Below are 26,688 nucleotides of genomic sequence, written 5' to 3'. Positions count from 1 at the left end.
GTCTATTTTGGTCTTCTGCCCATTTTTGGATTGGGTTGTTTGTTTTTTTCATATTGAGCTGTATGAGCTGCTTGTAAATTTTGGAGACTAATCCTTTGTCAGTTGCTTCATTTACAAATATTTTCTCCCATTCTGAGGGTTGTCTTTTTCTCTTCTTTATGGTTTCCTTTGCTGTGCAAAAGCTTTTAAGTTTCATTAGATCCCATTTGTTTACTCTTGTTTTTATTTCCATTTCTCTAGGAGATGGGTCAAAAAGGATCTTGCTGTGATTTATGTCATAGAGTGTTCTGCCTATGATTTCCTCTAAGAGCTTTATAGTGTCTGGGCTTACATTTAGGTCTCTAATCCATTTTGAGTTTATTTTTGTGTATGGTGTTAGCAAGTGTTCTAATTACATTCTTTTACATGTACCTGTCCAGTTTTCCCAACACCACTTATTGAAGGGCTGTCTTTCCTCCATTGTATATTCTTCCCTCCTTCATCAAAAATAAGGTGACCATATGTAGTTGGGTTTATCTCTGGGCTTTCTATCCTGTTCTGTTGATCTATATTTCTGTTTTTGTGCCAGTACCATACTGTCTTTTTTTTTTTTTTTTTGCGGTACGTGGGCCTCTCACTGTTGTGGCCTCTCCCATTGCGGAGCACAGGATCTGGATGTGCAGGCTCGGCGGCCATGGCTCATGGGCCCAGCTGCTCCGTGGCATGTGGGATCTTCCCGGACCGGGGCACTAACCCGTGTCCCCTGCATCGGCAGGCGGACTCTCAACCACTGCACCACCAGGGAAGCCCCGTACTGTCTTGATTGCTGTAGCTTTGTAGTATAGTCTGAAGTCAGGGAGCCTGATTCCTCCAGCCCTGTTTTTCCTTCTCAAGATTGCTTTGGCTATTTGGGGTCTTTTGTGTTTCCATACAAATTGTGAAATTTTTTGTTCTAGTTCTGTGAAAAATGCCACTGGTAGTTTGATAGGGATTGCATTGAACATGTAGATAGCTTTGGGTAGTATAGTCATTTTCATAATGTTGATTCTTCCAATCCAAGAACATGGTATATCTCTCCATCTGTTTGTACCATCTTTAATTTCTTTCATCAGTGTCTTATAGTTTTCTGCATACAGGTCTTTGGTTTCCTTAGTTAGGTTTATTCCTAGGTATTTTATTCTTTTTGTTGCAATGGTAAATGGGAATGTTTCCTTAATTTCTCTTTCAGAGTTTTCATCATTAGTGTATAGGAATGCAAGAGATTTCTGTGCATTAATTTTGTATCCTACAGCTTCACCAAATTCATTGATTAGCTCTAGTAGTTTTCTGGTAGAGTCTTTCGGATTCTCTATGTATAGTATCACGTCACGTGCAAACAGTGACAGCTTTACTTCTTCTTTTCTGATTTGGATTCCTTTTATTTCTTTTTCTTCTCTGATTGCTGTGGCTAAAACTTCCAAAACTATGTTGAATAATAGTGGTGAGAGTGGGCAACCTTGTCTTGTTCCTGATCTTAGTGGAAATGGTTTCAGTTTTTCACCATTGAGAACGATGTTGGCTGTGGGTTTGGCATATATGGCCTTTATTATGTGAAGTAAGGTCCCTCTATGCCTACTTTCTGGAGGGTTTTTATCATAAATGGGTGTTGAATTTTGTCAAAAGCTTTTTCTGCATCTATTGAGATGATCATATGGTTTTTCTCCTTCAGTTTGTTAATATGGTGTATCACGTTGATTGATTTGCATATATTGAAGAATCCTTGCATTCCTGCAATAAACCCCACTTGATCATGGTGTGTGATCCTTTTAATGTGCTGTTGGATTCTGTTTGCTAGTATTTTGTTGAGGATTTTTGCATCTATGTTCATCAGTGATATTGGCCTGTAGTTTTCTTTTTTTGTGTCATCTTTGCATGGTTTTGCTATCAGGGTGTTGGTGGCCTTGTAGTATGAGTTTGGGAGTGTTCCTCTCTCTCCTATATTTTGGAAGAGTTTGAGAAGGATAGGTGTTAGCTCTTCTGTAAGTGATAGAATTCACCTGTGAAGCCATCTGGTCCTGGCTTTTGTTTTGTTTGTTGGAAGGTTTTTAATCACAGTTTCAATTTCAGTGCTTGTGATTGGTCTGTTTATATTTTCTATTTCTTCTTGGTTCAGTCTTGGAAGGTTGTGCTTTTCTAAGAATTTCTCCATTTCTTCCAGGTTTGTCCATTTTATTGGCATGCAGTTTCTTGTAGTAATCTCTCATGATCCTTTGTATTTCTGCAGTGTCAGTTGTTACTTCTCCTTTTTCATTTCTAATTCTATTGACTTGAGTCATCTCCCTTTTCTCTAGATGAGTCTGGGTAATGGTTTATCAATTTTGTTTATTTTCTCAAAGAACCATCTTTTAGTTTTATTGATCTTTGCTATTGTTTACTTCATTTCTTTCTCCTTTATTTCTGATCTGATATTTACGATTTCTTTCCTTCTGCTAACTTTGGGGTTTTTTGGTTCTTCTTTCTCTAATTGCTTTAGGTGTAAGTGTAGGTTGTTTATTTGAGATGTTTGTTATTTCTTGAGGTAGGATTGTATTGCTATAAACTTCCCTCTTAGAACTGCTTTTGCTGCATCCCATAGGTCATCGTGTTTTCATTGTCATTTGTTTCTAGGTATTTTTTGATTTCCTCTTTGATTTCTTCAGGTGATCTCTTGGTTATTAAGTAGTGTATTGTTTAGCCTCCATGTGTTTGTATTTTTTACAGATTTTTTTCCTGTAATTGATATCTAGTCTCATAGCATTGTGGTTGGAAAAGATACTTGGTACGATTTCAGTTTTCTTAAATTTACCAAGGCTTGATTTGTGATCCAAGATATGATCTATCCTGGAGAATGTTCCATGAGCACTTGAGGAGAAAGTGTATTCTGTTGGTTTTGGATGGAATGTCCTATAAATATCAGTTAAGTCCATCTCGTTTAATGCATCATTTAAAGCTTGTGTTTCCTTATTTATTTTCATTTTGGATATTCTGTCCATTGGTGATAGTGGGATGTTAAAGTTCCCCACTATGATTGTGTTACTGTCAATTTCTCCTTTTATGGCTGTTAGCATTTGCCTTATGTATTGAGGTGATTCTATGTTGGATGCATAAATATTTCCAATTGTTATATCTTCTTGGATTGATCTCATGATCATTATGTAGTGTCCTTCTTTGTCTCTTGTAATAGTCTTTATTTTAAAGTCTATTTTGTCTGATATGAGAATTGCTACTTCAGCTTTCTTTTGATTTCCATTTGCATGGAGTATCTTTTTCCATCCCCTCACTTTCCATCTGTATGTGGCCCTAGGTCTGAAGTGGGTCTCTTGTAGACAGCATATACACGGGTCTTGTTTTTGTATCCATTCAGTCAGTCTGTCTTTTGGTTGGAGCATTAACTCCATTTACATTTAAGGTAATTATCAATATGTATGTTCCTATTACCATTTTTTATTTGTTTTGGGTTTGTTATTGTAGGCCTTTTCCTTCTCTTGTGTTTCCTGCCTAGAGAAGTTCCTTTAGCATTTGTTGTAAAGCTGGTTTGGTGGTGCTGAATTCTCTTAGGTTTTGCCTGTCTGTAAAGGTTTTAATTTCTCTGTCGATCTGAATGAGATCCTTGCTGGGTAGAGTAATCTTGGTTGTAGGTTTTTCCCTTTTGTCACCTTAAATATGTCCTGCTACTCCTTTCTGGCTCGCAGAGTTTCTGCTGAAAGTTCAGCTGTTAACCTTATGGGGATTCCCTTGTATGGTATTTTTCCCTTGCTGCTTTTAATATTTTTTCTTTGTATTTAATTTTTGATAGTTTAATTAATATGTGTCTTGGTGTGTTTCTCCTTAGATTTATCTTGTATGGGACTCTCTGTGCTTCCTGGACTTAATTAACTATTTCCTTTTCCATATTAGGGAAGTTTTCAACTATAATCTCTTCAAATATTTTCTCAGTTCCTTTCTGTTTCTCTTCTTTTTCTGGGACCCCTATAATTGAAATGTTGGTTTGTTTAATGTTGTCCCAGAAGTCTCTGAGACTGCCCTCTATTCTTTTCATTCTTTCTTCTTTATTCTGCTCTGCAGTAGTTATTTCCACTCTTTTATCTTCCAGGTCACTTATCCGTTCTTCTGCCTCCATTATTCTGCTATTGATTCCTTGTAGAGAATTTTTAATTTCATTTATTGTGTTGTTCATTGTTGTTTGTTTGCTCTTTAGTTCTTGTAGGTCCTTGTTAAACGTTTCTTGTTTTTTCTCCATTCTATTTCCAAGATTTTGGATTATCTTTACTATCATTACTCTGAATTGCTTTTCAGGTAGACTGCCTATTTCCTCTTCATTTGTTTGGTCTGGTGGGGTTTTACCTTGCTGCTTCATCTGCTGTGTGTTTCTCTGTCTTCTCAATTTGGTTAACTTAGTGTGTTTGGGGTCTCCTATTTGCAAGCTGCAGGTTGGTAGCTCCTGTTGTTTTTGGTGTGTGTCCCCAGTGGCTGAGGTTGGTGTAGTGGGTTGTGTAGGCTTCCTGGTGGAGGGGACTGGTGCCTGTGTTCTGGTAAATGAGGCTGGATCTTGTATTTCTGCGCAGGACCGCATCTGGTGGTGTGTTTTGGGGTGTCTGTGACCTTATTATGATTTGAGGCAGCCTCTCTGCTAATGGGTGGTATTGTGTTCCTGTCTTGCTAGTTGTTTGGCATAGGGTGTCCTGCACTGTAGCTTGCTGGTCGTTGAGTGGAGCTGGGTCTTAGCATTGAGATGGAGATCTCTGGGAGAGCTTTTGCCATTTGATACTACATGGAGCCAGGAAGTCTCTGGTGGACCAATGTCCTGAACTCTGCTCTTCCCCCTCAGAGGCACAGGCCTGACACCCCGCTGGAGTACCAAGACCACATTCATAAAAAGAGAAAAAGGAAAAAATATATATATATCGTTGCTCCCAAAGTCTACTGCCTCAATTTCGGGATGATTCGTTGTCCATTCAGGTATTCCACAGATGCAGGTACATCAAGTTGATTGTGGAGATTTAATCCGCTGCTCCTGAGGCTGCTGGGAGAGATTTCCCTTTCTCTTCTTTGTTCGCACAGCGCCCGGGGATCAGCTTTGGATTTGGCCCCGCCTCTGCGTGTAGGTCACCAGAGGGCGTCCGTTCTTCGCTCAGACAAGACGGGGTTAAAGGAGCCGCTGATTCGGGGGCTCTGGCTCACTCAGGCCGGGGGGGAGGGAGGGGCAGAGGGGCACGGAGTGCGGGGCGGGCCTGCGGCGGCAGAGGCCGGGATGACATTGCAGCTGCCTGAGGCGCGCCGTGCGTTCTGCCGGGGAAGTTGTCCCTGGATCACGGGACTCTGGCAATGGCGGGCTGCACAGGCTCCCCGGAAGGGGGTTGTGGAGAGTGACCTGTGCTCGCACACAGGCTTCTTGGTGGCGGCAGCAGCAGCCTTAGCGTCTCATGCCCGTCTCTGGGGTCCGAGCTGGTAGCCGCGGCTCGCGCCCGTCTCTGGAGCTCCTTTAAGCGGCGCTGTTAATCTCCTCTCCTCGCGCACCACGAAACAAAGAGGTAAGAAAAAGTCTCTTGTCTCTTCAGCAGCTCCAGAGTTTTCCCCGACTCCCTCCCGGCCAGCCGTGGTGCACTAACCCCCTGCAGGCTGCCTCAAACCCCAGTCCTCTCCCTGCGCTCCGACCGAAGCCCGACCCTCAGCTCCCAGCCCCCACCCGCCCCGGCGGGTGAGCAGACAAGCCTCTCGGGCTGGTGAGTACCGGTTGGCACCGACCCTCTGTGCGGGAATCTCTCCGCTTTGCCCTCCGCACCCCTGTGGCTGCGCTCTCCTCCGCGGCGCCGAAGCTTCTTCCCCTCCGCCACCCGCAGTCTCTGCCCGCGAAGGGGCTTCTAGTGTGTAGAAATCTTTCCTCCTTCACAGCTCCCTCCCACTGGTGCAGGTCCCGTGCCTATTCTTTTGTCTTTTTTTTCTTTTGCCCTACCCGGGTACGTAGGGATTTTCTTGCCTTTTGGGAGGTCTGAGGTCTTCTGCCAGCGTTCAGTAGGTGTTCTGTAGGAGTTGTTCCACGTGTATATGTATTTCTGGTGTATCTGTGGGGAGGAAGGTGATCTCAGCGTCTTACGCTTCCGCCATCTTGAAATTCTTTCCCACATTTCTCCTCTTGACACCTGTGTCCACTCTGCAGGGAACTTCTGTCGCAGCCTCTCTACACAACTCCTGCCCCTCCTGTCTCAGAACTCCTTCACCCCTTCACAGTCTCAGAGCTCACCTCTAACTACACGTTAGGTGGCCCTGTCCCTTCTTGTGTTCTCTCGGAGTCTGTCTTCCCTTGTTGCTAATTACAGCTATAATTACGTAATAAATTCGGTGAGAATTGATTTAAACCCCAGCTTCCTCACTGGAATGTAAGCTCCACGGGGATAGAGCCTATAACTGATTGGGATTTGCCCACCCAGCCCTCGACACCTAGAACAATCCCTGGGGCATGGTAAGCGGCCTATAAACTAGCCGAATACTCTGTACATATTGGCGAAATGCCTGAAGTACCCATTTTCCCTTGAGGAGAGGAGCGCATGGGAGCAGCCTTTCCCTGCCTTGCTTTGGAAGCCCTTGCAGTCCTTCTCCTACGGGAGCGATAGCGAGCCCACAGGAAAGCCACGTGGAGGAACAGAGGCAGCCTGCTTGTTCTCGCAGTTGGACACAGCAATGTGACCTCCTTTGTGGGAGCTCACACAGGGAGCAACCAGCGCCCAGTGGAGCTATGGGCTTTTGAGACCTCCTGAGTCACTTTGTGTACTCTGTCTCTCACTTTGTACAATGTAATACTCAAAACACTGGAAAGGAAACACATGCCAGAGAGAAAAAGGAATGGAAATAGCTGAGATCTAATAAATCCATAGTGGGCCCGCTCTGTACTTATAAAACAATCTAGATGGTAGCGCACCAGGAAAAAAGACGCATAGACTAATGTAATTTTCTTGAAGTCCGCTATAAAGGGTTTTATGCTGTAATACAGCTAAATTTATGAAACGGCTTTATCTTGAACGATCCCGACGGGCTTACTAAGCTGGAAAAACATCAAGTATACAGCAGTCTTAAAACACCAGCGGTGCCCTCTTGTGATAAGGGTGCAGCTCTGTGACAGCAGGTAGCTGTCTTATAAGGCAGGTAGAAACTTATCCCCTCAGCCTTTGGGGAAAGGTAAAGAGCCAGGGAGAGAACGTAGTTGCCCACGCTGGGTAAGTGTCCCATGGGTGTTTTCTGTATTACTAAGGGCTACGGCTTTTTTCCTCTCTCCATGTGAATTTGAGTGAGGGACTTCTGTCAGCATCACTTTCCTTGCTTGGAGTAGGGGGTGGATATCGACTCACAGCACTTCTTCCCAGAAAGGAAACGCCTGTAAAGCTTCCAGTGGTTGATGGAGGTCAGGGGCCGCCAGGCTAATTTGAAAGCCAAACAAAGAAGTAAAACATAACAACCTACAGTTTATCCAATAGTTAAAAATATCACTTCCCTCCCAAAATTTACCTAACCCAATCCTGCCAAGTTGCCTGTACTAGATTGTTCTTTGTTACTGTCCTGGTCTGGATATGGTGGCACCAACTTTCAGTGCATTAAAGGAGAGGATTTTTTGTGGGTGGGAGGGGTGGGTAGCTGGCAGAGAAGGAAAGTCCTTCTTGATCACTTTCCAAGAATATCACCTTGCCAGGAGCTAAGAAAGGAAAATGGACCCCGCAGGTGAGGTAACTTCAGTTACACCATGTGTTGTCAAAGAACAGAGTCCAATAATTAAAAGTAGGTAAGTGGGCTTCCCTGGTGGCGCAGTGGTTGAGAGTCCGCCTGCCGATGCAGGGGACGCGGGTTCGTGCCCCATTCCAGGAAGATCCCACATGCCGTGGAGCAGCTGGGCCTGTGAGCCATGGCTGCTGAGCCTGCGTGTCCAGAGCCTGTGCTCCGCAACGGGAGGGGCCGCAACAGTGAGAGGCCCGCGTACCGCAAAAAAAAAAAAGTAGGTACGATGTATCTCTCTTCTCTTCAAGAATGTTAAAACTGATCCACCTCTAACCCAGAGCAAGACTTCCTCACATCTCCTCCTCTGCAGTCTCCCCCAGCCTACTTCTACTCCCAGCCAAATCACCCCTTCTGTTTTTACTTTTCGCTTTCTTCCTTCCATGTATTCTCTCTCAAAGTTCTAGGAACTGGGTTAGCAAAATGGTCTTCTCAGCTGGAGGAGAGCCAGAGCCACTTTGGAAAAGATAAGGGTGTTAAACTTTGACTGTATTCATTGATTTTTCTAAGTAGTAGTATTTTAAAGAGAAAGTTGAAACCTATAGCATGGCACCCTAATGGAGCCAAGTGCATAGGTAAAGCCTGAAATTTGCAGGGCACGTAGAACCCCTGTCAACCAATCAGGCAACAAGTTGACAGAGCTACTTGGCCACCCCCTGAGGTACCTTGTGAGTCAGGCTCAGGAGCTGTCCAGCACTGTGTAAAGTGCTTTACACACAGTGACTGAATCATCCTTACATCAACCTGAGAAGTAGGTACTAGTCTTTCTGTTCTATTCATGAGAAAATTGAGGCTTAGATAGTCTAAACAACTTGCTCAAGGTCACACAGCTAATCAAAATGAGCTCCAACATTCCAATCCAGATTGGTCTGACTCAGAGCCTTTGTCTTGGAAGCCTGCCTTCCAAAACATATGAAGTTTTATTTTTAACTTTTTATTTTGAAATGAATTCAGACCAACAGGAAAGCTGCAAAAAGAATACAGATAATTCCATTAGACCCTTAACCCAAATGTCCCAAATGTTAACATTTTATCACACCTACTTAATTATTCCTTCCTTCCCCCAACCATTTGAGACTAAACTGCAGACCTGGTGCCCCTTTACCTTTAATCTGCAGAGTGGTATTTCCTAAAAACAAAGATCTTTTTCTTTTCTGTTATAGTACCATGGAATAATTACCAAGTTAGGAAATTAACACTATTGAAAGAATATTATCTAATCTACAAACCTGATTCAAATTTAGCCAGTTACGGTACTGATGTTCTTTATAGCATAAGGAAAAAAATATTCTGATCCAGGATCCAACTCGGGGTCTTACACTGTGTTTAGACCTCATCTCTTTAGCCTCCTTTAATCTGGAAAACCTCCTCAACCTTGTTCTGTCTTTTATGATCTTTACATATTCTAAAATTGTAGGCCACTTATTTTGTAGACTGTTCCACAATTTGGGTTCCTATGATTAGATCCAGGTTATGCATTTATGGCAGAAACACCACAAAAGCATCACAGAATCCTAGTACATCACAAAGGGAGGCACCTAGTATCTACTTGTGTCATTACTGTGAGTTAACATTGTCACTTAATTAGGGTGGTATCTGCCAAGTTTCTCCTATATAAACTTCATATTTTTCCTTTTTACTTAATCTTGTAAGGAGGTATTTCCAGTCTCACAAATGTCTTGTTTCTTTCCATACTTTCATCCACTAGTTCTAGCCTTCATTGATGATCCTTGCCCCAAACTGTTATTAAGGTCATGGTTGCCAAATGGTGATTTTCTACTTGCATGAGTCCTTCTGCATTTGTTAGTTGGCATTTTATTTAAAGGAAGAATTTTCCCTTCTTCACCATTTGTTAACTTACTTTCATTTTTAAAAGTTGTATCAGCATGGGTTTATGGATTCTTACTTTATAGGATTACAATCTGTTATTATCATCATTTCTTCTCATGCTGCAGTTGTCTACAGTTTGGCCAGTGGGAGGTCAAATATGCCGTTTTTATACCCAAGGATCCTAACATTTCAACTCTTACTGCTTCACTTAAAATCTGCCACCTTACAGTTGCCTGTCTTGAATCCTTTATGTAGAGAATTTATTTTCCAAGAAGTCCTCAGACCCAGTGATCCAGTTTCTGTCTATTCTTGCTGACTAATTATTGAAATAAAATTTTTTTTAAAAGCTGGTTGTAGAGGTGAAGGGTGTTAAGTGGCAATTCTCCCAGGAGGCCATACTCATGGCCCTGCCAGCTGCTTGGAGGCACGAGGGAGGTAACCTGTAGTCTTTCCTGAACACGTTTTGCTTTCTCATTTCTCTATCCTTTTGAACACATTCTACCCTCTGCCTGGATTAATTTGAACTCTCTACATTAACCCAGAAATGGACTCAAACTTCAAGACCCATATCTTCCTCTGCGAAGCCATCTCCATTTCCTAGGCAGAACTAATTATTCTTTATTTGGCAGCTCAGTAAACCTTTGGTATAGCCTCTTATTACAGAATCAATCACGTGGGATTGTAGTTATTTATTTTGCCATTTTGTTCCTCTCAATAGGCTATGAGCTTTTCACGAATGGATTCTTATACATTACCTGTGTCGAGCAATAATAAACATTTTTTTTTTTTTTTTTTTTGCGGTACGCGGGCCTCTCACTGTTGTGGCCTCTCCCGTTGCGGAGCACAGGCTCCGGACGCGCAGGCTCAGCGGCCATGGCTCACGGGCCCAGCCGCTCCGCGGCATGTGGGATCTTCCCGGAACGGGTCACGAACCCGTATCCCCTGCATCGGCAGGTGGACTCTCAACCACTGCACCACCAGGGAAGCCCAATAATAAACATTTCTAATAGTTTAAAATGCATTAGAATCTGCTTCCAGGTCATGACATAAACCAGAGGACAGCAAACTGTTTTCGGCAGAGGGCCAGGTAGGCGTCGTGGGTGGTAGAATTTCTCTTGCAGCTGCTCAGCTGTGCCGCTGTGTGGAGAAAGCCCCCACTGCACGCCGTGGCTGTGTGGTAGTGAAATCGTATTTGCATAAGTAGGAGTTGGGCTGGATTTTGCCCTAGGGCCATTAGTTTGTTGGCTCTTGGTCTCTCCCACCTCAGGATCTTCTCAATGTTTGAATCAACTCACCTTCCCTTAGAGATCCCTAATTTCCACTGGCTAATGCCTGCATATCCTTACAGACTCAAACCTTACCTGTCTGGGGAGAGGGAAGAGCTCCCTGATCCATATAATAGATGAAGTTCCAGTGCTGTATTTTCCGTAGCTCCCTCGTTAGTTCCCTATCCCAGCACTCTTCACTGTTAACTATGAATATTTTCATGACTGTCTTTCACCTTGAGTGAAATTATCATAAGAGCAGGTCACTCACTTCCTGTGCCCAGGGTCTATCACAGGGTTTGCTCTGCTCATAACACTCTGTAAATGAAGACTACAGGCCTGAGTAACTTGGGGCTGTCACACAGAGGAGCTGCACAGTCTCCCGCAGGCACTGCCGGCGCCCCACCCATATCCCTGCTTCTTACCGCTTCAGAGCTTCAGGCCTAGTTGACTTGCTGGGGAACACGCACGCCCTGGGAGCAGCTCTCAACCAAAGACCAGAGGGGCAAGTGTATAAGTACCCCAGCTCCCTCACCCCTCAGGTGAGATAACCGTGAGGCTTCCGGAATTCCCCACCAAGGTTTGCCTCTTGCTTGCCACACTGACCGTTGATTGATTACAAACCTTTTGTGGCTACATTGCCTACCTTATCTTATTTCTATTCCTGTAGGTGCTCCCTTTACCTCCCAAATAAACCTCTTGCACTTGTTTCATGGTCAGCTTCTGGAGAGGACAGACATAATCTTCACGACAGCCCTGTGGGGTGTGTATCATCACCTGTATTTAAAAAATTAAGGAGTGCAGGGCAGAGGGATTAAGGCCATTCGCTACATGCATGGAAGAGTTGGAACTTAAGCCACAGCCCCCTGACTCCAGACCCTGGACATCATCCACTTGACCTCATTATTCCTGACAGGTATTCAACCAGCGTGCGTCAGATGCCTGGACAGCTGAATGTACTTGTGACATAAACTCACCTGCCCCAATTCAACCCTGAACTCAGATGGTTTCTTCTTAGTCATAATATAGTGCAAAATAGATTGCCCTGTTTAGATGAGAGTGAAATCTAAAAAGCATGAACATTTAAGTCAGTTGGATTATTTCCGCCTAACCATCTGTGCCCTTAGGAGCCAGCTCTTTCAGATCTTATTGAACAGGGAGTATCTGCTGAATCCCAGTCTTGTGGCAATTGAGTTCATATGACCATTAACTTTGTTTGCGGTGATTGCTCTGCTCCGTGGAGGATTACTTGAGAGTGAAGCCTCTGTAGATGTTGAAAGCGTTAACCCTCTAGTCCAGAAGTCCCATACTGTTGGACCCGGCTGTAAGCTGATTTGTATTTTACAGCACCTTGCATAGGTGGATTTCGAACAGAAGAAGGTCTTTCTAGGTGAGGGGCAGCATGGGGTGAAGTTGAATCCCAAAGCCAAAAGGCAGAGGGCACCGATAAAGTACAGGTTAAAAGAATGTGGGAAATAGACCAATAGAAGGGAGGAAGACAGTGCCTGAACAGGCTACATCACAGAGAGCTGCTCTCGAGAAATGGATTGGGCAAAAAAATTCCGAGTGTGAGATCTGTGTTTGGATGAGAAACAGGGAGTGTTTGAAGAATAAGACAAGGGAAATGTTTATTGCATTTCTGCAGAGGCTCTTGGATTTCTGAGTTCCATTTCTACAATTCTGTTACACAGCTACTAATGTAAAAGCTCACTAGCAGAACTACACGCTGGGCTAGCTCAGTCTCTGGAGCCATGGTGCCTGGGGGAGATATTTCTACTGTTACCTCGCACCCCTCACATGCAAAGTGGGATAAAATAGCTCCTTCCCCATGGAGTTGATGCGGGAAGAAAATGACTAACTCTGTGTGAATTGCCAAGGATAGTGCCTATCACATGGAAAGCACCCAACTCATGGCTGCCATTTTTATTATCATGGGTGGTGGCATTATTTCAGAAATATCCATCAGGGTTGGCACCTTCCCTGAATTAGTGCCATTTGGGTGTGTCCATTGAAGTGGTTACTAAGGCAGACATCTACCTTGTCCCTAAAACCACTGAGAAAGAGCTTGACAAATTTTTTTGCTGAAATTTATATAAAAGATCTACCACAAGTCTGTCTTTTGCCATTTAATGTCCATGAAGGAAATCAGGTCACTCAGGCACAACTCAGTTTTAATGAACCCTTGTAGGCTTCTAAAGATCACCCCTTTATTTTATTTTTAAGTGTTCAGAACCATTGCTTTAATGATCAGCTCTGGAGTCTTGACCCAGAACAATGTCAGTCTCATTATAGAGTTGCAGAATCCACTGCCGCTTTTGAAATATTTGGAAATATTTGGCATACTCTTTCTATGTCCTGTCTCAGTGCCCTCCTTGTTCTTCTGGATTGAATTATTTAGAGCAACTAGTGGCACCCTTACACACCCTTGACTCAACTTAAGGTGTCTTTTATCTTCTGTGAGTTCTGTGCTTTTATTCTGATGCTCATTTTTCTTGGCATTTTGTCTTGAGTTAGAGGCGAAGCAGCTCCTGAGGAGGTCTACGTTCTCTTTGCCATCCCTCTCCTTTGCCCACCTGAAGAAGCAGGCTTTATGATTCAACTTTCTGTTCCAAACTCAGCTTGAAAGCCCATTTGGGTGTCCTTAGAATTCTTTCTGTGTGTCAGCTCATATGAGACACCCCACTCCAGATGTCTTGTTTTCTGACTGTTCACTGTTCAACTTAACAAAACACATATTAGGTACCCACTGTGAGGCAGACATTGTGTTCTGCTTCAGAGATACAAAGGAACATAAGATGTAGTCCCTGTTTCCAAGAGGCTCAGGGTAAAATGAGAGATGCAAAAAGACAAATGCAAGACAGCGTACAAGAACTCCGCTAAAGAGCAACGCTGCCAAGCTGGGCACCTCCACCTGGGAGCTGGAGGAGGTGGGGTGGGGGGCTTCATGGAGGAGGTAGTGTATGAACAAGTTTTTTACCTTATGCCCTTTATTTGTCTACCCCACCCCATTCCCTTCTCTAGTCCTACTGGCCGCCATTGACAATGTGTACAAATGTGTCTTTTGGCTTGTCTAGTATTCATGCAAAATACATATTGCCATTTTATGTCCATGAATTTAGTTTTTAAATGGATGCAAATGAGCCTGTGTTACTTACCTTATTCTGTTTTTTACTTTCCTTCATTAAGCATTCTTTGTGTGAACATCTAGGCTGTTACCACCTATTCCTATGGGCTGTGCACCCTTCACACTTCACTTTTCCACCGTCTCGGTGTGGAACATCCATTGTAGTTCCCAACACCCCAATCACTCTGCCGTAACGCGCTTTATGACTCATTTGTGGATCAGTGTGAGAAGTTTCTTGGGTCACATACACCCAGGAATATGGTTGCTGGGTCATAGGTATGACAGGCAGAATTGTGGCCCCAAAGATGTCCACTTTGTAATTCCCGGAATGGGTGAATGTGTCACCTGATATGGCAAGAGGGATTCTGCAGATGTGATTAAGTTAAAGATCTTAAGAGATGGGGAGAGGAGCGTGGATTTTCCAGGTGGGTCCAGTGTTATCACAGGGGTTCGTATAAGAAAGAAGGGAGAGGCAGAATGGTCAGAGTCAGAGATTCGAAGATACTATACTGCTGGCTTTGAAGATGGAGGAAGCAGCCATGAGTCAAGGAATCAGGTGGCCTCTCTAAATTAGAAAAGGCAAGAAAACATTCCCCTAGAACCTCCAGAAGGAATGTGACCCTGCCAACATCTTGATTTTAGCCAGACTTCTAACCTCCAGAATTGTACAGTAATACATTTTTGCTGTTTTAACCCACTAGGTTTGTGGTAATTTATTACAGCAGCAGGAGGAAACTGAGACATAAGGTATGGCTAGACTTCTTTTGAGATGGTGCTAGGTTACTCTGCACAGTGGCCACCCCGGTCTACACCCACTATGGCTCTACATGAGGTACCTCGTCTCTGTACCCCCAGGATCATTTGGCCTGATGCAGCTTTCTGATTTCTGTTAGTCAGATATTAAAGAGAGAGCTAGAATTGCCCAAACCAAAGTAAAGTGGGTAAAGCGGGGTAGGGATGGCCTTGAGCCCCTGGTTGCTGTGGCTGGATTGGGTGGTTTGGGAGCAGTGGTGGAGGGGGTGGGGGCAGGCGCTCAGAGGGGGGCTTCCAGGGGTCTGCATGGGAAGTGGAGACAAAACCAGTACCCTCCCCCCACCATGAGGACACAGGGCTTGGGGACTCTGTGGAAAAGAGCCTCAAACAGAGGGAAGGGAGCATAGCGTAGTGGTCAGAGGCAGGGCTGGGCATCATTCCCAGTTCCGCAGCTGCTGGGTGACTTTGGGCAACTTCCTAGCCTCTCTGACCCTTGTTGTTCTCCTCTGTGTGACGGGGATAATAATACTGCCTGCCTCATAGGACTGCGGTGAGGCTTCTATGAGATCATGAATGCAAAGCCCTAACAGAGTCAATGGTAAAGAGTGAGCACCCAATAAATAATGATGATAACAACATCCTCGTCATCACAATTATTAATTAAAATAATAATTACAGTTTCTTACATTCCTCAAATCAGTCTTTCTTAATTTATAGTATCCATCGCGGACCTTGCTCTCCCTCTTGGAGAGTAATATACTGTGACAAATTTTTGCATATTTAAATGCAAATGATTTTATACATTATTTTCAAGTTACTCTCCCCCTCCTCAATGGCTCCCTTAACACACACACCCCGGTTTCTGAAAGCCAGTAGCCTCCTTTCAAGGTTGTTCATGGCATAACGCATTTAGACGCAACGTATTTTTTTGACATCTATCCTGCAAGCTCTCTCCTCCCTCAGTTTTCGGTGCTAAATAATGCAGGAGAGGGAGAGTATATCAGGATTGTATAAACGGCAGAAAACAGCGCTGTAAGGATTCTGTGTTGTGAAGAGATGAAAGCGCCTGGTCAATGACCAATGACAAAGTGAAATAGAAATGCAAAGGCATTGACGAGGCAGGAAAGGAAGGCATTTTCCGAGATAAGATTTGCGGAGAGCTGAAAAGTAGATGGCTCAGGAGACAGTCGAAGAGTCTTCATTAGGCAGGAGCTTGGGATGAGTTAGACCAGCAGGGACCAGCTTTTGAAGGGCCTGGGCTCTGAAGAAGTTAGCAAACAGGGGCTTTACTTACTGGCTGTCGCCTGAAGCCTTCTGTCACTTGGCCGCGTGCAGGCGGTTCCCTCTTCCTCGGGGTCCCCGACTCTCTCTTCGTCCCTCCATTAATGAGTGGATTACCTTCCCCTGTAATTGTGGAGTTGTACGTCTCTTCCCTTCACTTTACTGAAGCTCCAGGAAAAGCTGTACTTTAGACATTTTTCTAGTCATTCTCATCGTGGATTAAAATGATAATTATTGGCCGTTTAGCCTGTCCCTGCGCTCAGTGCTTTGTGCATTATAGAAAATACATCCCGTGACAACCATGAATGCCTGTTTTACAACTGGGGCAACTGAGGCAGGTGGAGATTGAGACTTGTTTACAGACATACAAGTGGTAGACGTTGAAGGTAGGGTTTGCACTCACTCAGTCATTTCGACTCCTGAGTAGGGCTGTTGAGGTGGTGTTGTTACCGAAACCACGTGTGGCACAGGGCACGGGGAGCGGACTCAGCAAGTGCTTGACCTCAGCTGGCTAGTCGTGTGGCGCCAAGGCTCAGGATTTCCTTCCCCCAGGCCTGGCCACGAATGGGTGACGGCAAGGTGGCCAAGGCAATGTCAGTGGCCTGTTCTAAGAAGGGGGCATGAAACTCTTGGTCCATCAGTGTGGCTTTGCCATGTCTATTCTGGGCAGTCTGATCCCCCCATGAGGCAGTGACAAGAAGGAAGGGAAGGTTATATCTTTCCTCTTAAAAGATTTTTAAAACGGAGAAATAAACCACTGGAATAAAGTAGAAAAACCTACCCTTCAAATGTTCTTAAAGACATCTGTGCCAATCAGGTTGGTAAGTTTCCACAATTGAGTTCCACTTTGAATTGTGTGGCCCTGTGGCCCTGCCCTCCCTTGGATCTCTAAATAGAGAGTTTCAGCCATGAGCCCAGTGTCCTTTGGGGGCTGCAGGGTTGGATGGGACATGGGTGAGTAAGGGGAGCCAAGCCCCAGCCCTGGGAGGCACAGAGGGGGCCAGGCTCTAAGCCAGAGATTAACGGTGATTTTAGTGTCAGCATCAAGTCACCCAGACCAACAAGGAGAATGTGGTAAGCCTTTTCCTGCAGGCTTTTCTGAAAGAGAAAAGCAAGATCAGACCAAGCCATGCTGAAAGTAGCAGGGAGAAGTGTGGCATAACAGAGGCACCATCCATAAGTGTGCGGTTGGAACATAGGGGAACCACAAGGGGCCGTGCAGCACGGGGGCTAAATGCAGGGAGCAGTTACCAGCCCATCCCTGGCCTGACAGGGCAAGAGGAGGGTGCCCTCCTGGGACTCCTGGAGAGACAATGAGGCCACTGTGGGATCACCTGATAGGATCGGAGGCCTTCAGTTCAGAGACACAGCCACCCTCGGTGTCCACAGCAGCGAGGGAGCAGTTATGAATGCCTGCATTTTCCTCCCTCTCTTCCCTCTCCAATGTGTTTTGCCCGTTGGTCAAAGTCAGAGGGCCAGGGAGCAGGTTGACTGAGTCCATAAAGGCCATTCTCCAGGAGGTCAGGAGGAGGCAGAGTCATTTGAAGTGCTGGACACAAGATGCTGCATTGAAGATGACTCAGTAAAACATGGATTCTACACTTCCGATGACTGGGCACTATATTTTAAAATGACTACAAATGTGATTCTTGAGGGCTCGTTCCACAAAAACACCGTGCTGAACCCTGAAGTAAGAACATCTCTCTTAATCCTCCCCAACAATCTAGTGAGGTACGTGGTGGTTTCCGTGTTCTGAAATAGAAGCAGCTGAGGCTTCAGTTTCAGTGATTTGCTCAGGCAAAGTCCCAGAGCCCCCAAACTTCATGAAATGTATCCATGAACCTTCTTGTCTTTTCTGGTCCTCCTGTTTCATGTTCTTGACTTCCTACTAGTCAAGAAAATGTTTGTTTGCTTATTTGTTTCTTTGTTTCATGGCCAGGCATTCATGAGCACTAAAAGGCAGCAACAGTTTGCCTTGAAGCCTCTGTCACCAGGTTCCTCTTGGCTGCTCTCCTCCTTAATTGAAACCCTCTGGTGCTTTGTAGTTAGTGATTCAGGACAATACGCGGCTGTTGGGTTTTTTTTTTCCTGCCGCAAGTTCTGTCATTTCAGCACGAAGGAGGCTAGGAGCCTCAGGAGCACATCCTCGGAGAGCTCGGCCTCCTGTGATTGGCCCACATACGTACACTGTCAGCTGAAGGCAGTTTTCCAAAGGGACTCCTTTTCTGCAGAGGCATTTTCCTTTGAGCTGGTTGCTGACTTGCACTGAGTCACTTCAAAATAATTCAAAGGGACAAAAATAACAAGACACTTCCATTTTGCCTTTCACTGGCATATCGCAAAACTAAATTAATCCTCAACGTTTGTGAATAAGGTTTGTGTCCTGATACATTTGTTCCCTGAAGAATGCTTTATTCATCTTTTCTCAGTTCCCCAGCTCACATACCACAATTCCAGTTCCAAATCTCCCATCTGAGGCTTTCTCCCAGACCCCCATCCCTGGAGGGTGAGGTGGTGGATCCAGTCAGGTCTGGATGAATGCCCTCAGCCGCCTCTCCACGCCCCATCATGTCCCTTCCTCCTCTCCTCTCCGAGGGAAGAATGTCTTTTCTTGCCAAGGCTTAACTGTGGTTCATGGGGAAGCCTGTTCTGTATTTGGTTCCTTTCTCTCCATTCCCTTGAAGCGTTTTCCTTTCTTCTTTTTGTCAGAAAGAAAGAAAGAAAAAATACACATAACACCCATCCATAAAACAACAAAAAAAAATATATATATGTTTTTTTACTTGATCCCACTTTCTGCATTTCTTGCAAAACTCTCATATTTCTCGATATATCTTCCCCACATACAACGCTCACAGTCAGCCTTTGCTTCAATGTTGTACCTACTTTCTGAATGTTCTGCCCAATTACAGTAAGGCTGTCAAAGGCTACTACTGGTTTCCTAGTCTAGACCATTCCACAGCCCATGATCCTCAGTTTCTACAGCTTCCAATACTGTTTTCTTCTTTTCCTACCCCAGCCTTGAAATTGGTCCTCCCATGGCTTCTATAGCTTGACACTCAGTCCCTCCTCCTACCTTGCTGTCTGAAGGCTGTTCCTTGCTATCCTTCCACTCTGAAAAAGGAAGTATAGCATTGTTTTTAGGGACATGAACTATGAAGCTATGTTTCCTTGATTCAACTTCCAGCATTTGCGCTTATTAGCTATGTGATCTTAGGCAAGTTATTTGAAACTTTTAGTCTTGGTCTATTTACCTGTAAAATGGGGATAATAATACCTACACTGTAGGGTTGTAAATGAGAATTGATTTAAAACATTTAGAAAAGTCCCAAGAAAGTAAGAATTTATGCCATTAATATCTACAAGTTTGGGGCACCAGAACTGTGTTAATTTCCTGTTGTGTAAGCTTGTGTAACAAATTACCACAAACTTAGTGCCTTAAAATAACAACAACAGGGTTTCCCTGGTGGCGCAGTGGTTGAGAGTCCGCCTGCCGATGCAGGGGACACGGGTTCATGCCCCGGTCCGGGAAGATCCCACATGCCGCGGAGCGGCTGGGCCCGTGAGCCATGGCCGCTGATCCTGCGCGTCCGGAGCCTGTGCTCCGCAACGGGAGAGGCCACAACAGTGAGAGGCCCACGTACCGCAAAAAACAAACAAACAAAATAACAACAAAAATAATCTTAAGTGCTGGAGATCAGGAGTCCTAAAAAGATTTCACTGGGCTAAAATCACGGTGTCATCCAGTTCCTTCTAGAGGCTGTAAAGGAGCATCCATTTTTTTGCCTTTTCCAACTTTTAGAGCCACCGTCATTCCTTGGCTCATGGCGCCTTCCTCCGTCTTCAAAACCAGCAGCATCTTTAAGTCTTTCTTTGACCCTGGTTCTATCTCTGTCTTTCACAAGGACCTTTGCTATTACATTGCACCTACACAGATAATCCATTAATCCAAGGTAATCTTCCCATTTCAAGGTCAAGTGATTAGCAACCTCAATTCTATCTGTATTCTTAATTCTTTTTTTTTTTTTTTTTTTGCCATGTAACCTAACACTGTCACAGGTTTCAGGGATTAGAATAGACACTGTTTGGGGGAGACCTCTATTCTGCTACTACTAGCTTGCTGCTACAGGAATTAATTTGTCTTTACGTAGTTTCTTTGGACAACCATCTGAATTTCTATGGTTTCACCTATGAATTCTATAAAGAAGATTTTCCTTTCTGATTTCAGCTCAGTCCCAGTCTTTACTCAGGTCTTTTACCCCAGCTTGTTGCAGGACATCTTCTCCTGGCCGCATCCCACACTAACAGACTCTTCATGATCCCATGAACCAATTCAGCTGCTTCTCCTAATGAAGCTCCTTCTACAGATGGCCCAGATTTCTCAATATTTATTGAAGAATGAGGAATCTTTCTGTCCGCTTTGAGCAGAAATAAGTAAAAAACGGTTTGGTGGAGATCACCATCAACCTGAGCGGGAGAGATACTCCTTTAAATAGTAACTATTAACATTTGCTAAGTGTGGCAGCCATGAGAATATGCGTCCCAGACCTCTAACCCCTGGAAGCATAACCAACCAATGGTTGCAGCTGCCGAGCTCTCAAGTCTGTGGCAGTGTTTGGGCCGAGGTCGTACTTCTTCTTAGTTGTTCTCACAAATGACTCAGCAAGGCAGGGGTGCTAAGGCAGACCTGTTCCTGGGAGGCTTGGAGCTCATCTGACAGCTGACCTTTGCTCTGGGACTCCCCCAGGGCCTTGAAGTGCCTCCTTTAGACTCTAGGATACCTCTACTAGCCTTCCCTCACTCCAAGTCAGACTTGCCATTCAGTCTGATGGCTTTCCCAGGTGCTCCCAGCTTCCTGCGCATATTCTCACCAGGTGTTTCCCTAATAAAAGCATTGGTCTTTAGTTCCACCTTGCATCTGCTTCTCATGGATCTGGGCTAACATGCTCTGTATCTGAGTTGGAGGGTTAAAGGGCCAAGACCTGATGGCGAAGTCCATCTCCTTGGATTCCTTGGGTTCCAGGCAGACCCAAGAGAATTTGCAACCGCCGGTAAGGGAGTATTCACACAATGTAAACTCCCTGGCACCAGGAGGAGAAAATGGGGAGAAAATGAGATGTTTTAGAAACAACAGAGGGATCCATGAGACAGGACTGCTGTGAGCTGATGTCACGCTTGACATAAATTGACAATGAATTGACTAGAGATTTTGGAACAGTTCAGCAGGAGTGTGTGTATGAGAGAGGGACTCTGCATACCCTGAATGATGGGGACAAATACGTGCGCTCACGTCAGAGCATGTCTCTCTAAATGAATCTGCCCTCGTCCACTCTTGTACACCGTCACACCACCACCTCACACCCCCTGGGGACTAACTGTGTGGCGGAATGGGTTTGTTCACTGAGCTTCCAACGGGAGGAACAGTGGGTGAAAGTAGACCTGGGTTCACGTAAAGAGGGCTTTTCCTGTAGGCATCTCATAGCTGGAGTCACATCTGCCAAAGACATGGGCTTCCAGTCATGGCTGGGAGGTTGGATTGGGCAGCCAGTAAGACTTTCCATACCAGAGATCTGAATGGATTCAACAATCATGAGAGTACCCTATTCCAGTAGATTTCCAAACGTGGTGGATTGTCTGAAGCCATTAAAAAACAAAATCCCAAGTGTTCTAAATCAGGATCTCAGGGAAAGGGAGTAGGAAACTGGATTAAACTGTAACAAATTATTTCCCTTGTAATCCTATTGGCCAGCCCAGTTTGCAAACCACACCTCCATATTCAGCAACACTGCCCCAGATTTTAGATAGAGTTCACCAGTGTCTTCACATTGGAAATATTTTATGCTATCAGAAGTTTGTTTGTTTTAATGTGCTTAAGAACATATACCGAGGGCTTCCCTGGTGGCGCAGTGGTTGGGAGTCTGCCTGCTAATGCAGGAGACACGGGTTCGAGCCCTGGTCTGGGAGGATCCCACATGCCGCGGAGCAACTAGGCCCGTGAGCCACAACGACTGAGCCTGCGCGTCCGGAGCCTGTGCTCCGCAACAAGAGAGGCCGCGATAGTGAGAGGCCCGCGCACCGCGATGAAGAGCGGCCCCCGCTTGCCACAACTAGAGAAAGCCCTCGCACAGAAGCGAAGACCCAACACAGCCAAAATAAATAAATTAATAAACGCCTACCCCCCCCCACCACCACCAACAACAAAAAGAACATATACCGAGGTGGTTCAGGTGACTAAGCCTATCAGAAGATCACACAGACCATGTAAGGAAATACTAGACACCATCTTAGCTTGATGGGATTAGGACTTAGTAGCTTGCTTTTCTTGAATCAACAGGACCCAGCAAAGTGCCTGGCACAAAATGGCTTGTTCTGTCAATGTTTACTGAAAGAACAAACGAATCACCCAGAAGCATTCCAGTGACTGGCCGGCCACCCTGCCGTTCCCCAGACGCTGCCCCCTTGCTCCCTCCGTAGTGGTCATTGCCGTGCTCAGGATTCAGCTTCTTTGTCTCTGTTCATTCTTGGCCTCTTTTTTACTTTGCCTTTCCCCCTTAAGTTCTCCCGAAAGAAGAGTTCTATGGAATTAATCTGCCATCTTTCAGTCTGTGGAGCAGAGATCTTAGGGAATGCGGCTTGTTTGGGGCACAAATTAGCCAAGAGATAATGACTTCTTTTTATGTCGCTCCTCACTGTTTCAATCACAAAGAATGGTAAGGAGCGTGGTGCAAGGAATTCCCTGTGGCTGCGTTTCTCAGCAGGGGTCTGTGGGATTCCACTGTCACATAGAGACTCAAGGACTTCGTGTTGCTTTGCCCCATCCCTCTCTGCGATGATGCCTGGTGTTGAGATTTGAAAAGATAACCTCTCTCCAGCACAGAGAGGTCTTCCTCCCTCTGAAGTGTTCGTCACAATCTGATGAGCCAACAGCCCTTCATCTCATCATGTCCTACCACTAGCTGCTGGAACTCCATCCTTGCCACTAAAGCATTCCTACCAGAACATGGCACTGCCCCGCCCACTGAAGCAGAGCTATTTTTTGATTTTTGTTTTTAATATCTTATAGTGACAACCCTCTTCCTTAAATCATTGAAGATTGATGGGCACCCGAGGCAGCTGGCCCAAAAGTGTAGCAATAGAAGTGTGCTGTGTGTGTCTGTATGTGCGTCTGTGTGTTTTCTTTTAAAGGGAAAAAACTACTTTTATAGAAGGAAACATGTTAGAGGCCTCCAAAGTGAGAAGAGTAGAAGGAATGGTGTTTTTCTTGGCAAGTCCCTGGAGAATGGGAGGATAGGGGTGGTGACCCCTGATGTAAGGTGGAGAAGTGGGAGGCTAGAGCTATGCAGACAGGGCTTGATGAACATGGAAGCTTCTAGCAAAGCTGGAAGGGTCTAGAAAGAGAGCAAATCAGAGCAAATTCAGGTTTGCAGGTTTACTGGATGCTTGCTCAGTAAATTTCTGTTTCACAAGACAGAAGGTTCTCTGAGGTGAGAGGTGAAGACAGAAATGACATCAGATGGGGACATTACCAGGTGGACTGCCAGCTACTTGAGGCCTCCACTGTCTCATTCCTCCTTATGTCTCTAGTGCTGAAGACTCTGGGTAGCACCTGAGTGAGCCCTGTGGATGTCAGACAACAACTGACTTACGGAGGAATTAAGTAGTGAAGCAGCTAAGTTATTTTGAAATTGAAATCCAGGACGAGCTTTGCACTTACACAGAAAAGATGGACTTTCAGAAATTACGAAGATGATAGAGAAGAGAGGGGGAAAGAGAATGAAGAATCAGTGAATGAGTGAATATTCAACCTGTACCTGGAACACGACAATGAAAGGAGGTGGACAAGGAAAAAGGCCCCAAGAAAGACTAGGCTCCATCAGCCAGTAATGTGACAGACTGTTTTTTTTTTTCTATTATGCAGAGTGAAGATTTCTCAGCATCCATGTTATGTTCAGGGTACAGGGTCCTTTTTGTACTTAGGCTAGCTCTCCTAGCTTAACCCATCTATGTAGAATTGATTCACTTTCATCCCCCTCCTGGCCACTCTTCTCTTGAACCAAGCCTTGTGATTTACATTGAGAATTTATTTCAAAGTCTTAGTGTCCAAATAAAATTGCCCTTGTTAAAATCCCTGGGATCCTATTATAGAAATTCTCTCCAGGCCCTGCTCTCCATCCAACAACTGTTCAGTAAATTTCTCTTATTCAACCCCCATCTTCCTTGACCATCTCTTTTCAAGGGCCATTTCCTGTCTCCAAAGTTTTGAAGCCCAGCTCCTTTCTTATCAGCCAGTGGCCTCAGTTCAGCCTGTCTAGCGGAGTATCATTACCGCCCTCTTTCCCAGTGAGTGTACACAGGATCACATCATGATTTTTTTTTTCTTTCTCTGCAACCACTTTCCTCTCCTCCTGAACAACTACTCTTTCTCTCCTTCCCAGCCCTAGTCCCTTGTGGCTGGTAGTCAAGAAGCCAGATGTAGCATTTCCAAAGTTCAGCTTTGGAATGGATAGCCTTTTGTTCTGTAGAAAAGCAAGGGTTCTGGAAGAAAAATATACCAACTTCATTTCCAGGAAGATGGCATATTCATTGTGCTTCCCTTGGAATGAGTCAGCAGTGAGGAAGCGGGAATATATTTTTGTAGTTCTCACTCTTCTCTGCACTTCACAGGAGAGGCTTCGCCTGGGTTTCTCCTGTACTTTCTCAGGATTTCAAGTCACTTGCATGATAATAACATAGGAAGCCAAGAAGCTCTCATGTCTTTTTAACATTGAGTCTCTTACCAGATTCCAGCCCCAGGGCCCATACATCTGTTGTTCTCTGGAATAGAAGAAAACCTTTATTTCATTTGCCAGCACTAGTCAGTGGCCCTGCTTTGAGAACAATTCTGAAGCCATACTGATCTCATTGGGAAAGAGGGCAGGAATACTGACCACCATAGGTAGGGCTTGAGGAAGCAGTGGTGGCGTTTCTGCCATGTTCATGCCATACTTGGCTTGATAAAGTCCTGAAGTGGGTGTGCCTGGTTTCTCACCTGGGGGAATCGCCTCATCTTGCGTCCTGGCCTTCTGGAGGTCTCCAGGGTTGTAACTGGCACACCATTTCAAAACATGTCTCTTAAATATTTTCATCAGATATTTAAACATTGGTCATAGATTTTTTTTTTTTTTTTTCCAGTTGTGGGGGGATTTTGATTGTACTGGGTAGCTCCATTGTTCCTTCCTTCCCAATTTCCCATTCTCTAAGCAACTTTGATGGCCCGGAAAACCTTCTCAAAGGAATAGCAACACATTTATCAGTAGCTCGCTATAGCCACACATTCATTTGAAAAACTGATCGCACACTCTTGTTAGGTATCACTTGGATCATGTTTACATGCATCATATCTACCATTGTTTTGGTTTTTACTACTAAGAGACACATTTAAGGCAAAAATCGAATATTTTCAAATATTTAAAAAAGCCTATATTGTAGTACACCTTCCTCTTCATGCACCCCTTGTTAGGGGGAGATGCAGGTTTGCTCTAGGCTGGTCAACATTATGCTGATGCATCTTCATTTCGCGTTCCATCTCCTTACTGCAGACACCACCTCCTGCACGACTGTGCTCCAGCCTGGCTTTCGTCTCTTTCCAGCCCCTCTCAAGTCCAATTTAGTGCTCATCCCACGGCCACATGCGGTTCATAATTTATAAAAATTTTGCTGTGGTATGTGGGTAGCTGAAATGAGCTATTGAGGGCCAAAGCGTAATCTAGGAGCACGAGCATCTCAGTCAACTGCTGAGGTGGATGTTGTACGTGGCGCAAGGCTGCTTAAAGGACTGCTGATTTCGGCAATAAAAATGATTGTGTCTATCAGTGAGGAGAATTAGATGTTTGGACACAGCCAACCTCAGCCTTGATCAGGGTAGAGGAAGAGGGAAGGAGAAATTTAAAATTTTAATTCTGCCAATTTAACAGACCCACGCAACTGGAGGGCTGTACAAACTTATTAGAGAATTTTACGTTGATCAAAAAGAGTATAGTGTGCAAGCTATACAAAAATATCAGAAAGTGTTGAGGAAGCCATTTCTAGCAGAAACTTTGCATATAATAAAAGTATATTTTCACGGAGAGGGGCACTGGAGGATGGAATAGCGTTATGAAAGTGGAACTGCAGTGATGAGCTTCCTTAAGGTCATAACTCCTGCAGTAGGAAGTGGTAAACTTCAGAATAATATCAGGCAGAGTGTTCATGCAGTGTAGTAGTGTGTTCTTGAGCAGACTTTGGCACAGACTAAATGTGGATCCGTCACCTGTGGTTGGATGCATCACCTATCTAAATTTCAGCACCCTTCTTTGTGAAACGAGGAGCTTGGCTTGGAATCAGTAGTTCTCAAACTTTACTGTGCATGAAAAGCACCTGGGATGCCTGTTTCAAAAAAAAAAAAAAAAGTGAATTCTCTAGACTCCATTCCTTGGAGATTGTGGTACATACCATCAGGGCTAAGTACATGGATGTGGGAAAAAAAAAATCTTCGGGTTAGACTCAGACGTAAGTGGAACTTCGTTTTGTACTTGGAGAAAGACTGTCAGAATTAGTTGTGGGACACTTTTGGGGTGGGATGTGGGACCTTAGAGATGGTCTAACATTCTAGGAGACCACAGTTCTACAGTATTCCAGAACTATTGATACACACCCTGT

General features: G+C 44.7%; 1 protein-coding gene across 1 annotated transcript in view; it reads left to right on the top strand.

Moving 5' to 3' along the window:
- CDH13 (cadherin 13) overlaps positions 1-26,688 on the top strand; it is a 1,013,556-nt gene that overhangs the window by 310,331 nt on the left and 676,537 nt on the right. The window lies entirely within an intron of this gene.

Source organism: Monodon monoceros, unplaced genomic scaffold, assembly GCF_005190385.1.
Source record: "Monodon monoceros isolate NGI ecotype Baffin Bay Population unplaced genomic scaffold, NGI_Narwhal_1 Super_Scaffold_10, whole genome shotgun sequence".
Taxonomy (NCBI): Eukaryota; Metazoa; Chordata; class Mammalia; order Artiodactyla; family Monodontidae; genus Monodon; species Monodon monoceros.
Note: the sequence above shows the minus strand (reverse complement) of the source record. Positions and strands in the feature narration are given on the sequence as shown.